Below are 14888 nucleotides of genomic sequence, written 5' to 3' on the forward strand. Positions count from 1 at the left end.
ATTCAGATGGGCCATATTAAAGGAAATTTGGACTTTCAAGCTGAGCCTTTGAGTGTTGTGGACTTGCAAAAAAATTGTACAGGATTTTTCTTCAGCAAAATCGGACCTCGATTTGGAGGAATCGGAGGAGAAATTGAAGCCAAAGATGAGTGTCAAAGTGCGAAATTCGGATTTAAGCTTGGACAGCAAATTTTGGCACCAAAAATTGTTTAAATGGGAAATTGGTTTCAAGAAAGTAATAGGGGGCATTGGGATATTTATACTAGCCTAGGGGGGACCAAGCTTTCAATTTTTTAGATAAGCTTGTGACTTTTTTTCAATCTTCTTGAGCAAGATTAACGAGCTGCTCATTTCGTTGCTATCCCCTTCAAAAGTGCGTCGCCCTCGCTTCTGCCTCACTTTCATTTCTTCTCGTTTTTTTTCATCCGAGCAACCCATCCCCATTTTGATTTCTTCCTCACATGTCTTCCCACCACCATCATCATCATCCAACATCCACCACATCATCATCACCAACCCATCATCCAACGCCCCACCTTCTTCAACGCCATTCCACGCGGCCTTCTCCACCAAGCCCACCGAATCAACCTGCTTTCATTTCCTTTGAAGACTTTCGGTTTTGTTGACTGAGGCAACATCCACCGAAGCAGCGGCTAGCACGTCTCCCACCGTCCACCAGCTTCGGTCTCTTGCTGGTTCGTTGATTCCTCTTCATGCCGTGATGCCACGCTGCAGCTCTCCGCGCTCATCTCCAAGCTCGGTCAACCTTCAGTGAAGAAGACCACCGAAACAGCTTCACGTTCGACGTCTCCACCAGCTCGTGTCTTCAGCAAGTAAATGCCAGCAACGTCGTCCACACGCCAGCAGCCACTTCACTGAAGTTCGAACCGTCCACGTCTCCAGCGAAGCTTGGCCCAGCGAAACGTTTTACTCAAGCCCAGCAAATTTCAGCGCCAGCAGTCAGCCCATTCCAGCCCAGGTTTCGGCCCATCTTTGGTTTGGGAGTTCAGCCCACGCGAGTGTTCAAGTCTAGCGAAGCCCATCTCCATTGGCAGCCCATAATTTGAGTTCTTCAGCCCGTCGCAGCCCACAAGTGCAGCAGCCCAGTTTTTGAAGCCCATCCTCAGCCCAATTTCATCTCACTTGAAGCCCAAGAAGTAGGCCCAAGCCCAAGTCTAAGCCCAGAAATTTCTGTGGGCTTGCGAGGCTTTTTGGCCCAGTCCGAGTGTCCGTCGACGCGCTGAAAATTCGGATTTCGGCCGCCATCGTGCCGTCGTCATGATGAACCGGTTTTCGCAACAAACCAGTGAGTTTATGCACTAAACTCTTCTTAGTAGGCTAATGACATTTAAGGGGTATTTAGATTTAATTAATTAGGAATTAGGTAGTTAGTTAGATTAAATTAGTGTATTAAATATGCAATTATGCATGCTAGGTGGTTAGATTAGTTTAAGTGAGACCTAGATAAATTATACTATTTATCTAGAATGGTTCGGGATTTTCCGGGGCCGTATCAGTATTTAATTTAATAATTTTGGCCTGGGTTAGTATTTTTAGAAATTAAATTGAATTATTTAATTAATTTTCGAAATTAATTAATTATTAATTATTTTTCCGGAAATTAGGCCGGGATAGCCGGTGACCGAAATTTCGTGCTGATTGCAATGATGTGGTTAATTTCTGTAATTGAGTGTTAAATTATGCAAATTGAGTGCATTTGATTTTTGCATTTAATTCCAAAATTTGTGAATTTTCAATATTTATTCAGAAAATCCCGGATGTCGGATTTTGACACCGAAAATAGTTTTAATTACTATATAGAATAGTGGGATTTTAAAAAGGAAGAATGTCAATTTTTCTGGGTCGAGTTGACCGTGTACTCACACACGACTAATTTACAATGTATTTCTAATACGAAGAAAAATGCCGGTTCACCATTTAATTGAAGCATTTGAGTACAATGCACGATGCCCCGGGCCATATTTGAGTAATCGTGTGATGGTTAAGAGAAATTGTCTCTGGCTATTAAGCTGGACGTTATCCCTATTTGGGATAGACAACGGGAAGCCGGCCGTAGTAGATTATGGACCCTATGCTCCTTCGAGAAAGCCATCTCGAAAGAGACGTGCCGTGCTCAATGGGGTGAGACGATGCTGGCAATGCCCGAGAAGACTACCGAATAGAGAGTAGGTCGTGCTATATGCCGAGATCAAAACTAGGAACGCATGTTTATTTGAGTTGAATGCGCCGAATTATGGGACAAAATTGTGTGGCATAGTATGGGACGTATCATAATGGTTTGACCCTAAAATCAGGACTCCTATGCTTATTTGAGAATTTCAATATGGCGTTCCAATTAATTAAGCTTAGTTGTTGCTCAGGCTTCCATGCTGTCTGAGATATATAATGTATTGACCTGCATGGTAGATCCGAGACAAGGTAAGTCTCATTGATTGTGTGATTGTGTGGTTAGGACGCTTCTAGGCGTATTTTCCTCCTAATCGGGATTTAGAGCGTGAACTTGCTGAGATTTATATCGCACTCCATCGTGGGTTAATTTTTCAGGATCGTTGATTGGAGTACCCAGAGCCGAGAGGAGGTGAACTGAAGTGTAGGTCAGTTAGGACTGCTTCTTTTTGGAAAGTTAGTTTTTGGAGTCTTTTGGTCATAGACCTTGTACATAACTCTATGTGAATATAAAAGCATGTTTTGTTTTGTGAATTTGTTGTCATGCTTTTCTATCCCGAGATGATTACTGTTAGGAGATTTATTTTCGTTTCCGCATGTGCAATAAAAAGAAAGAGTCGGTGTCTCATCCTCGGGAAGTCGCAAAATTTTATCAACCAGAAATGGATGGGCACTCGCTCGAGGATCAAGGCATAACAATATGGGCGAACAAGATTGACGGGCTTTTATCACAAATCATCTAACGACTCGAGATCACCTTGATTGATTCTGTCCAACAGGTAGATTGGAATAATTCCTTTGAAAAGTGCCAATGGTCGTGAAGGCATTAATAAGTATTTAATCTGGACTCTTGAGTTGTTCGAGGGTGTGCGTGAAAGAAAAATTTCAAAGTCTAAAGCTTTCTAGTTCCTTGTTTTTTTATTCACTGAGCTCAAAATTGTATACAAAAAAAAAAAAAGAAACACATAGTGAAACTTTGTGAGAGACCAATAGAGACTCTTCACTGAGAAAGTCGAAGATCACAAGTTGTAAAATCTCTTTTAATTCATAGTGGAATCCAACCAGTGGACTGTCAGCACAGAAGAGTGGACGTAGGTTTGATCTAAGCCGAACCACTATAAACCCTATGTTCCTATTCTCTTCTCTTAATCCTTGAACTTCTTACGTTTATTCGTAGCTTTATATAAATATGAATATGTTTTTAGTCCATTATCTTCTAAAGGCAATTTATTTCTACCAAGTCTTGCAAAAAAAATTATTTACACCTATTCACCACCCTCTAGGTATTCGTACTAGCCCTCTCAGTTATAAGGAAGCGTTTCCGGTGAATTTCCCTAGTCACAGGTCGTGTGTGCCTACTAATGGCTTTGCAGACGATAGGAATCTTGGCCAAGGAGCATCTGGCTAAGTTTATAAAGGAAAGCTGTGCCGCATAGCTCATCTAGTAGCTGTGGAGAGAATCTTCACAAAATCCAGTCATTCCTAGAAAGTTGTTCATCCATGAAGTGAAGATTTTCAGCCCACATAATGCATCGAAACCTGGTGCAATTTATTGGATCGTGTCAAAAGAAAGATGAGTTTCTGCTTTTATAGGACAACATGCCTAACGGCAGACTTGAAAATCATCTCTTTGGGCCTCAAAAAAGTCTTCTGTGGGATGTGAGGTACAGCAGAGCTCTAGGCTTGGCGTTGACGTTGACCCTTAACTATCTTTATGAAAACTTACAGCAATGTGTGCTTCATAGAGACAAAAAATCAGCACATTTACTATTGGAAGTAAATTTCAGACAAAGATCGGCAATATCAGAGTGGCTAAGCCCATTGACTGCAGATAGGGAACTAAAATGCTATATGCGGCATGGAAATGTGGTTACTTATCTGGCACTGGAATATGTGAACGATGGGAAGGCTATGAGTCTGCCATGTTCAGCTTTGTGGTTGTGAACTGTGATTATGGAGATTGCTTGCGGGAGGACTTAACAGGTTGTGGAATACCGTTATTCACTAGTTAAGTGGGTTCGGCAGGTTTACCTGTCAGATAGCCTCCTTGACACAGCTGATGAGCCGTTGGGGTCTTGTTTTGTTTAGAAGCAAACGGGATACTTCATGATGGTGGCTTCTTGTTTTGATTAGAAGCGGATGTAATGCTTGATGATCATGGGTTTGTGGTGTGCCCATCCAGATCCTAAGGGAAGACCTAACGTAGGAGAAGCGACAAGGTTTATTCGGCTAGAACTCCCAGTATCATCATCTGTCAACAGGATGCTCTGTCCTGCGGTCCCTCAGTCCATTTTCAGCAAGATATATCTAGGCTTATAGAGCCATGCAGATTCAAGGTTCCTTGTGGGACAGAAACCGGAGTATGTAATTTTGGGCCGAGTTCCAAATTGGCAATATGAAAAAGACTTCCGTGCGAATGAAAAAGATTTCCAAGTAAACTACAAATTCTGCATCAAATATTCCTATTGTTTGTCTCTCTCTACAGGCTCTCTCTCTCTACAGGATGATGAACTTGATCTACAGTTTACACAGAGAGGTGCAAGCATCCAACAACAAGAAACCAAAGCCCCTTCACGGGATTTCGATGATGCTAATACACATGACCTACCAACTGAGCATAGAAGGATCACAAGACTTACCTGTTGAAACCTCTTTGGCAGACCGTTATTACCTGAAAAATGCCGAAGCTATGGTGGGAATGGAAAGTTTTGGTCGAGTATGGCATTTTTCTTTCGGAGAGGAAAATTTATAATTAGCGACAATTTCCTCATACGACACATTTAAAACAAGAACTTTATAGGAAACATTAACCAACTTATGCAGCAACGGTAATTTCTAGAGTGGCTTGTTCTACCCGGTGTCAAGAGACAGATAGTTCTCAACAATGACTCATCAAGAACCTACAATCTCTCACCAGTATGGCTTTTTTTTTTTCCCCTTGGTTAAGCTCTGAATTGCAGACACATTTCCAATGCTCTTGTTTAGCTACTATCCTTGGTGCATAAATTAAATAATCTTTTTGTTGGAAAGTTTCTACTTATTATAATTACTCAATCTTTCAACTAAATCATCTCCCTGTAAGGTTAAAGGCATCTCCAGATTGTAACTGAAACAGAGTCAAAGCACATAATTCTTTGGCATGATCCCTCATAAGATTGGATTATGCAATGCAAGCTTTTGCAGGAGTGGGAGTCTGCAATGGTACCAATGTCTCTGTGACATCTACATTAACCAATTGACCAGCAGCTAGACATTATATTACAGCAGCAAAGAAAAGGTTGGTTGAGCATAAATAATCCGTCACAACATTTGTTTCATTTTCCCAAAAGTCAACATGTTTCACTGGATGGCTTCAGGAGCCATGATCTATCTTGCTGAACAGGAACTGAATTCTTGCACGGAAGAGGAAGACTCTATTCTCAGTGCTGATTGCTGATATGAAGTGGAGACCTCACAGGTGCCACGTGGAAACTCAGGCACGGGAACTTCTAGCTGAAGCATTTTTATAACTTGTCCTGCTTTTGGCCTTCTTTTGGGATCTGGATGCGCATACCATAGTCCCACCATCATCAAGCATTCCATTTCCTTCCTATCAAAACTTGATATCAATGATTCATCGGCTGCTTCAAGCATGTTTCCAGCAAGGTAAAGCTGCCAGACCCACTTGTGTAGTGGAACGTGAAATTCTCCTTCTTGATAGGTCCTCCTACCGCATGCGATTTCTAGAGCCACAACTCCAAAGCTGAACATGTCTGATTCTTTAGTAACCTTACCTTCACTCAAATATTCTGGTGCCAGGTAACCGTATGTCCCTACCACGTCCGTCATTGGTGTCCTAAATCGGGGGTCAACGAGCTTAGCCAAACCAAAGTCTCCAAGCTTTGTGTTGAAATTCGTGTCAAGTAATATATTGGGGGCTTTTATATCTCTGTGGAGAACACACTGTTCTAGTTCTTCATGAAGATAGTTGAGGGCTAACGCTAGCCCTGAAGCTATCTTGTACCTCACATCCCATGGCAAACTTTTTCGTGTTCCAAAGAGATGATTATAAAGGCTACCATTAGGCATATATTCATAAACGAGAAAAAACTCACCTTCCTCTTGGCACCATCCAATGAATTGCACCAGATTTCGGTGTATCATGCGGCTTATTATCTTCACTTCATTGGTGAAGACCTTCTCTGAATGTTTGGATTCTGCGAAGATTCTTTTGACGGCAACAAGGCGATCTAAACTGCTTAAAAATCCCTTGTAAACTTAGCTTGACCCTCCTTGGCCTAGTCTTCGATCAACTGCAAAGTCATTTGTAGCAACGACCAACTCTTGACGAGAGAATTTCAGTGGCAATGCTACTATCTCTTTGTCAATGTGAGTCACAGCCCGATACTCACATTTTTTCCTCATCTTGATCATAAATAAGCAAGAACCTGCTGCAATGACTAGCAAGAGGCATGCTACGGGAACTGTGATAAATGTTATCAACCTATACATCTTAGATTTTACCCCTTTTTTGATGTATCTGTTGATGGGGGATGTATAACATCCAAGTTTGAAGTGAACTCCCATGAATTGAGGATATGTCTCTCTGAAACACGGCCAACCGAAGCTGAAAATCCAATTGCTGCGGATTCAGGAAGAACTTTAGCAAGATCAATTTGGCAAGAAAGCAAGGAACTTTTGTTATCCAGAGAAACGGGCTCATCATCAAATGACCAGAATACACTAAGATTCTTGGTAGTAGAATTATAGGTCACCATAACATCAGTTGCGTTGCCACTGTGTGATCCAGCATTCCAACCGGCATAAACAAGCGATGAGAGTGAGTTTTTGTTGATTCCTATGTGCTGCATCGGAGGATCATATTGCGGGTTCACATAAGTATCGAACTCGACAGTGACGATTTGGTTCCGAGGTGAGAAGAAACAGAATCTAGAGAAGAACCTGTATTCAAGAGATTTCTGTATTCTGTAATTGCTGAACAATCAGTTGCAAGACATCAATTGAATATTTCCTTCAACCTTTCTTCTCATTCAATCTTACAAGGTTCTGCTATATGAAGAAGAACAAAGATACAGAGAGAACAGAGAGGACTTCGAGAACAGAGTAATTCAAGTTTTCAGCAGAATGAATCAACCTTATACAACAGTTTTCTTCCAATCCTTTTATACTAAAGTGCAAACCAGAAATAACAACTTTAGTAACAAAATGATTAAATGTAACACACGTGCAGCTCCATTTGATCAGCTTGTATATTCAGATTCTTCACAAGGATTGCCAACTCAGCTTTTCTACGGATCACCAGGTCGCCTTCTGCTTCTTCAACGTCTTTATAGTTGGCCAGCTCATCTTTCATCTTTTCTTGTTACTTCCCCTGTCTGTAGTAGTCTCTGTAGTGCTTCTGTTTTTGCTGTTCTTAACATCCCCCCTCAAATTGGAAATGGGTGAGAAACCAATTCCTAATTTGATTCGTAGCTGATAATGTGCAAGACGAGGGAGAGATTTTGTAAATATATCAGCAAGTTGGGAAGTACTTGGAACATATTTCACTTGTAGTGACCCTGAGGAGACTTTCTCTCTAACAAAATGAAAGTCGATCTCAATGTGTTTGGTGCGAGCATGTAAGACAGGATTGATAGTAAGAGAGATAGCGGATTTATTGTCACAAAAGAGCTGTGTTGGACGAGTCAATGAGCATCCTATATCACGAAGGACAAAGTTGATCCAGGTAAGTTCAGCAGATGCAGAAGCAAGTGCACGATACTCAGCTTCTGTAGAGGATCGACTTACGTGGATTGTTTCTTTGCTGCCCAAGATATGAGATTGGAGCCAAGGTATGTACAAAAACCTGTTGTTGATCTTCTTGTCTCAACACATCCTGCCCAGTCAATCGAGAACCCATACAGTGAAGAGAGCTTCGGGAGTGAATGAAGACTCCAAGACTTATAGTACCTTTGACATATCTCAAAACTCTCTTGAGTTTATGTAAGTCTGCTATAGTTGGTTTCTATAATTTCTGACATAGTTGATTTGTAGCATATGCAATGTCAGGTCTTGTTAAAGTCAGATACTGAAGGCCACCTACTAAGCTTCGATACTCAACAGGATTTGAGAGGAGAGCATAATCATTTATCAGAACAGTTGGTTTCAATGATACAGGGGTGGTGATTGGTTTGCACTCAAGCATATGAGCTCGAGTAAGAAGATCCTTGGCATACTTAGTCTGACAAAGAAACAGATGATCAAAGGTATTTTTAACTTCAATTCCAAGAAAGTAATGCAAAGGGTCCAAGGTCTTTCATATAGAACTAAGACTTAGAGAATGGATAAGGTTGGAAAGAGACCGAGAGGAGCTTCCGGTCGGTATAATGTCATCAACATATAGTAGTAGAAGAATGGTGTCTATATCAGTATGATAGATGAATAAGGATGGGTCAGTTGAGCTGCAAAAGAACCCATATTCAAGCAGAAAGTTGCTGAACTTGTCAAACCAGGCTCGAGGGGCTTGTCGAAGTCCATAGAGAGACTTCCTGAGGAGACATACATGATGAGGTTTCTTATGATCTTGAAAACCAGGAGGCTGCTCCATGTAGACTACCTCATTCAATGTACCATGTAAGAATGCATTTTTGACATCTAGTTGATGGATTGGCCAGTGTTTCATCATGGCTACAGATAGAACTATGCGAATTGTAGCATGCTTAATGACTGGACTAAAGGTTTCTGTAAAGTCAATGCCTTCTTCCTGATGAAATCCCTTAGCAACCAGTCGAGCTTTAAGTCTATCAAGACTACCATCAGCTGCAAGCTTTGTTTTAAATAACCACTTACAGCCAATTACATTCATTTGATCAGTTCGAGGGATTAATTCCCAAGTTTTATTCTGATAAAGTGCATCCATCTCTTCTGTCATTGCTTTGTACCAACCCTTATGTGCTAAAGCTGTTTTGATTGTTTTTGGCTCAGTAGGTACTTCATATTCAGCAAGACATGCATAACGAGGATTGGTCTTGATAATGCCAGACTTAGACCTAGTCTGCATAGGGTGAGTAGGTAATGTACCTTGTGAATTTGTTTGATTATTTGAAGTATGTTGCTCCATATCTGGTCCCTCTGTTGTCTCAGTTATTTGAACAGGTATGGCAACTTGTTGTGGAGAAAGAGAAGCTGCTTGTTCTGTGCATTCAGGTGAAGTCAGTCCATTTGTTTGCTCAGCTATGGATTCTTGTTCCCAACCTGTATACTGAGAGGTTGATTGTTTTATGTGATATGTAGTGGAGGGAGCTAGGAACTGTTCTTCTGATGTCCACAACTTATACAAGTGTGTGTAGGAGGGATAAACTGTTGTTAATTTCTGAGAAAAAGGGAAGAAATTTTCATCAAACACTACATGTCTACTAATGTAAACACGACCAGTAGTAGGAACAAGACACCGATATCCCTTATATTGATCACTGTATCCTAGAAAGACACAGGTTAAAGATTGTGGATCAAACTTGTGTTGTGCATATGGTCGAAGACAGGGATAGCAAGCACAGCCAAAGGTTCTGAGATGGTCATATCTTGGCTTATGCTGATATAATCTGCTGAAGGGAGACTGCATCTGTAATTTTTGAGTAGGTAGAATGTTAACAATGTAGTTGGCTGTTACAAATGCATCTACCCAAAACTTTAATGGAATTTTCGCATGATATAGCATAGCCAAACCAAGTTCAACTATATGTCGATGTTTCCTTTCAGGTATTCCATTCTGTTCAGGTGTATATGGACAGGATATATGCTGATGAATGCCACAATTCTGTAAGTGTGTTCTGAATTTCTGGCTGATAAACTCTCCTCCACCATCACACTGGAAAGTCTTGATTTTACAGCTATGCTGATTTTCTACTAACTTTTGAAACATGAGAAAAATACTATAGAAATCTGACTTCAGCTTTAATTGATATATCCAACTGAACCGAGAGAAATTGTCAACAAAAATGACATAGTACTTGAAACTTTGAAAGGATGTAACTGGAGAGGGCCCCCAGATATCACAGTGAATCTGTTCTAAAGGTTTAGTAGCTGTAGAATTTGATAATGGAAAAGGTAGAGCAGTACTCTTGGCTATTTGGCAACTTCTACATACAGACTGTGGTTCTTTGTTGTACTGGATTAGATTTTTGTTCTTCAAATGCTTCAAGATATTCTGATTTGTATGAGCCAGTCGCTGATGCCATATACTTTCTGCAACAATTCTTTGTCTCTGGGTGAAGTAGACTTCTGCAGCATGAGGATCTACTCTGTACAGCCCTCTAACCTTGTTTCCTATCTTCACGGTTGTGTTGGTGGTGCTGTCCTTGATATATACACCAATTTTGTTAAAGATAAAGGAACAGGGGTAATCATCAGTTAACTTTGATACTGATAGAAGATTCTTCTTAATCTCAGGAACAATCAGCACATCATTTAGAGGCAAGGCATCAATTGCAGTATTCAGTATTGCATTACCAATGTATCTAACAGGTAAACACAGACCATTGCCTATCATGACTGTATCAGCATTGTTATTTTTAGAAAGACTATGAAGAATACCAGCATTAGGAGTAATATGAGCTGTTGCTCCAGTGTTTGGATACCACCCTTGATCATTTGTCTCCTCAATGTGCAGTGCTGCTAGTGCTGTTGGTATCTCCTCAGCTTGATAGGAGTTATCAAACCGATACCAGCAATGCAAGGCATCATGACCAGGCCTCTTACAGATCTGACATTCAAGTCGAGTATGTTCTGCTGCTTTTTCTATTTGCACCCTTCTGAGAAGAGTTGAATTTGATGCAGGATATGACCTGGTATCAGAATACCTTTGTGCTGATGCATTGTATGGTCTGAATCCTTGAACAGGACCCGAGCCAGAGGAGGTATTGAGTTGTTTGAACTGCTGATTTTCTTGTTCATAGTTTGAGTTATTATTTCTGTAACTCAGGTTTCTTCCAGGATGACCAAAGTTCCTGTATCTGGCATTATATGACCTTCCTCTTTCATAATTTCTTCCTCCTCGATTATTTGTCATTGACCCTCTAAGGATAGTATTCTGTTGTATATACTCTCTGCCAGCCTCTTCTTTATGTATAGCTTCAGTTTTCCTCTGGCCATAGTAAGCTAGGTTAGGGCTGAACTGATTTAAAGAGTAATTCTGTATCCTGGCTTCGAATCTCTCTAAGTGTGAGATTACTTCATCATATTCTGGTTGGGGTTTTAGGCAATAGATTGTTGTTTTAAAACTTTCATACTCGATCCTGTGGCCTTCCAGAACTCCAAATAGTTTTGTGATTTCATCAACTGGTTTTTCTATGGCATTCAATTGGTCACATATTGACTTGTAATCCCTAAGGTATGCTGATAAAGTTCGTTCACGTTTCTGACAAGCTTGCAGTTTTCCTCTTAATTCGAATTCCTTAGCTACTGACTTCTGTGTAAACCGATTTAGCAAAGTTTGCCAAACTTCATAAGCAGTATTTAACCCAATTATCAAGCTGAGTATGTTTTCTGATACAGCACCACTAATCCAAGAGGATACGAGCTGATATGTTTTTATCCAGTCGTTATACTCGGGATTAGGAATCTCGAACTTTGACCTCCTTCTTCGACCCGCACTTTGTCTTCGCAGTGATGCAATTTCCCCATTCACAAAGCCAAACAGATCTTGACTCCTTAAAACTCTATGAAATTGAGCTTGCCATAGAAGGAAATTATCCTCAGCTAGTTTGATGGTAACAAAATTCGAAATATTAACATGAATAGGAAATGGATATCGCAAACTTCTTGCTGCCATTCTATTCTTTCCAAATCTTTGATCAATTCCAGTTGTAGACACAACTTCTACTGGTTTGCAGTACAATGCTACAGGTATACTGCTGATGAAGATTTAGATGCAGATGAAAACTACCGATTCACAGATCTTGATGAAAGATTCAGATATCTTCAGAGATCAATGAAGTTTTGAATCTAACTTCAATCTGATGTAGATCCAAAAGACTTACGGAATACCTTCTGAGGAATCCAAAGGTTGAATGCACAGCAGCAAGATGATTTCTTCAGGATGCAGATGGCTCTGATACCATGAGAAGAAACAGAATCTAGAGAAGAACCTGTATTCAAGAGATTTCTGTATTCTGTAATTGCTGAACAATCAGTTGCAAGACATCAATTGAATATTTCCTTCAACCTTTCTTCTCATTCAATCTTACAAGGTTCTGCTATATGAAGAAGAACAAAGATACGGAGAGAACAGAGAGGACTTCGAGAACGAGTAATTCAAGTTTTCAGCAGAATGAATCAACCTTATACAACAGTTTTCTTCCAATCCTTTTATACTAAAGTGCAAACCAGAAATAACAACTTTAGTAACAAAATGATTAAATGTAACACACGTGCAGCTCCATTTGATCAGCTTGTATATTCGGATTCTTCACAAGGATTGCCAACTCAGCTTTTCTACGGATCACCAGGTCAGCTTCTGCTTCTTCAACGTCTTTATAGTTGGCCAGCTCATCTTTCATCTTTTCTTGTTACTTCCCCTGTCTGTAGTAGTCTCTGTAGTGCTTCTGTTTTTGCTGTTCTTAACACGAGGCTCTTCAAATGTGCTTGCATTGAACAATCCTAAGAATTCACCAGCTGAGTTAGGTGGGATTGGGAAGCCAACAGGAGCAAGAAAAAGGGCCATGCCATCACCATATTCAGTGGCGTTGTTAGTACTGATGGTGAATGAGAAACGAGTAAAGAAGTCCGCTTGTCTCCCTGTACCAGAATCCCATATATTGATGGGTTTGGAATACTGAATGCGGCCTACTTGATAGCCTGGTTGGATATAGCTATTGGTTAATTCAACGGATCCAGACTTACTTCGCGCGGTTCCTTCGTATAATATGGTGTTTAGATTTGTGTCAAAGCTATCTATATTGAAGGAAAGAGAACTGACAAGGGGGATAACGGGATAGCAGACGAGGGAGAAGAGGATAAAGAGGGTGCACAAAGAAAGAGAACAAGACATGGTTGTGGGGAGAACCGTATTCTACAGCTGCTAAAGACGAGGTTTGCCCTATTCAACTGGTTTGAGATAGTGTGCTTCTTATAATGAACTCCACATTCCTAAAAACCAGTTTCTGACACGTTCGACAGCTTCGTTGCAGTTTCTGCCAAAGTCATTGGACTCCACGTGGTTCCCATCTTCAACGTCAGTGTTGGCAATAAATTACTCTTATCAAGTGTGGAGTTCGGCACATGTTTTGGACTTTTTAGAAATCCCCTTTTCACACGGCTTGCTCTTTTCCATGTTCACATCTTCTGTCTTGCAGCTTGTTAAGTTCATCCATTGCACGGAATTTCTTTGCCTACCGACCGGGAAAATTCAAATTGGCATGAATACCGGAACAGAAATTGACTTAGACCCTATTTGGTAACCATTTAAACATGGCTTAATTCCGATTCTTTATTTTCGGGAATAGTTTGGGAACAGAATCGTGTTTGATAAATTTTTTGTTCATGAGAACAAATTTCTATTTTTTTCCCGGAAGTAGATTTGGAACAAAATCATAAATAAATAAATAAAAAGTTGATTTTTGTTCCGGGAACAAATTTAAGGATAAAAAAACTCTTCTTCTTCCATTTTCTCTTCTTCTCTTTTATTCTTCTTCATCAACCGCCCCATTTGCCGCTGTCCATAGCTGCCACCGCCGAGACTCCAACAAGGTCGCCGGACCTCGCCTTGGTCGGTCGAGCCTCCGGCGAGCTCGCCGAAGGCAAGCCCAGCCCACCGGCAAGGCCGAGCCTTGCCAAGGCCGGGCAAGCCTCGTGACGCCCAGCCCCGCCGGTGGCCAAGTGAGCCTCACCCGGCTCCGACGAGGCTCAACCTCACCCAGCTGCCGATGAGGGCCAGCCTTGCCGAGAGCTGGTGACGCCGGTGAGGTCGCCAGCCCTCGTCTAGCTAATCGCCGGTCCGGCGACCGGCCTAAAGAAAAAAAAATATGAGAAAAAAAGAAAAGAAAAAAAAGGAAAAAATTAAAAAAAAAGTATAAAAATTAAAAGAAATTCATTTGTAACATAATCAATGACTACAAGGTACCAAACGCAATTTTATTCTAGAATAAAAAAATTTGAACAATTACCAAACGGCTTAAAATACTTAGAATCTGTTCCCGAAACATAATAAAAAAAAATCATTTCTGATCGAATATACTCTTGGGAACAGAGAGGGTCCATCTTAGCAACGCAAGAGAGGAGCGAAACCCATAACTTTGAACTGATTTCCATATGAAGAAGACGAAGAAGAAGCTGTGTAATGGCGAGGGAATTCAAATGCAGTGAGGTGTGCCCGTTTGGCGTCTGACAGGGTTGTGCTTTTTCCCCCACCCAAATAGTGTATGCAGTGAGGTGTGCCCGTTTGGCGTCTGACAGAGTTGTGCTCCCCCCTCCCTCCCTCCCAAATAGTGTGCCGATTTTTCCCAAGTTTATTTTTGTGTAAAGGTCCTTTTCTAAAGGAAAAGAAAATTTATTCGATGTGTGTTTTCTGTCATTAAGCTGCAGAGGAATTGATCCAGCACCGGAAAGCTCCACAAGCTTGGAAGCTTGGTTGTTGGAGTGGCTACGGCAGTTTTGTTGAGAATGTGAAGATGAAGGCAAGGAGAGTTTTGGTCATTGGACGATGGCACAGTTTCGCTCGGACTATA

The 14888-nt window shown here is 40.9% G+C and overlaps 1 pseudogene; it reads right to left on the bottom strand.

The window, feature by feature from the left end:
• Window positions 1-5553: 5553 nt before the first annotated feature.
• On the bottom strand, window positions 5554-13248 carry LOC104431228 (annotated as a pseudogene).
• Between the last annotated feature and the right edge of the window lie 1640 nt (window positions 13249-14888).

Source organism: Eucalyptus grandis, chromosome 7 (genome assembly GCF_016545825.1).
Source record: "Eucalyptus grandis isolate ANBG69807.140 chromosome 7, ASM1654582v1, whole genome shotgun sequence".
Taxonomy (NCBI): Eukaryota; Viridiplantae; Streptophyta; class Magnoliopsida; order Myrtales; family Myrtaceae; genus Eucalyptus; species Eucalyptus grandis.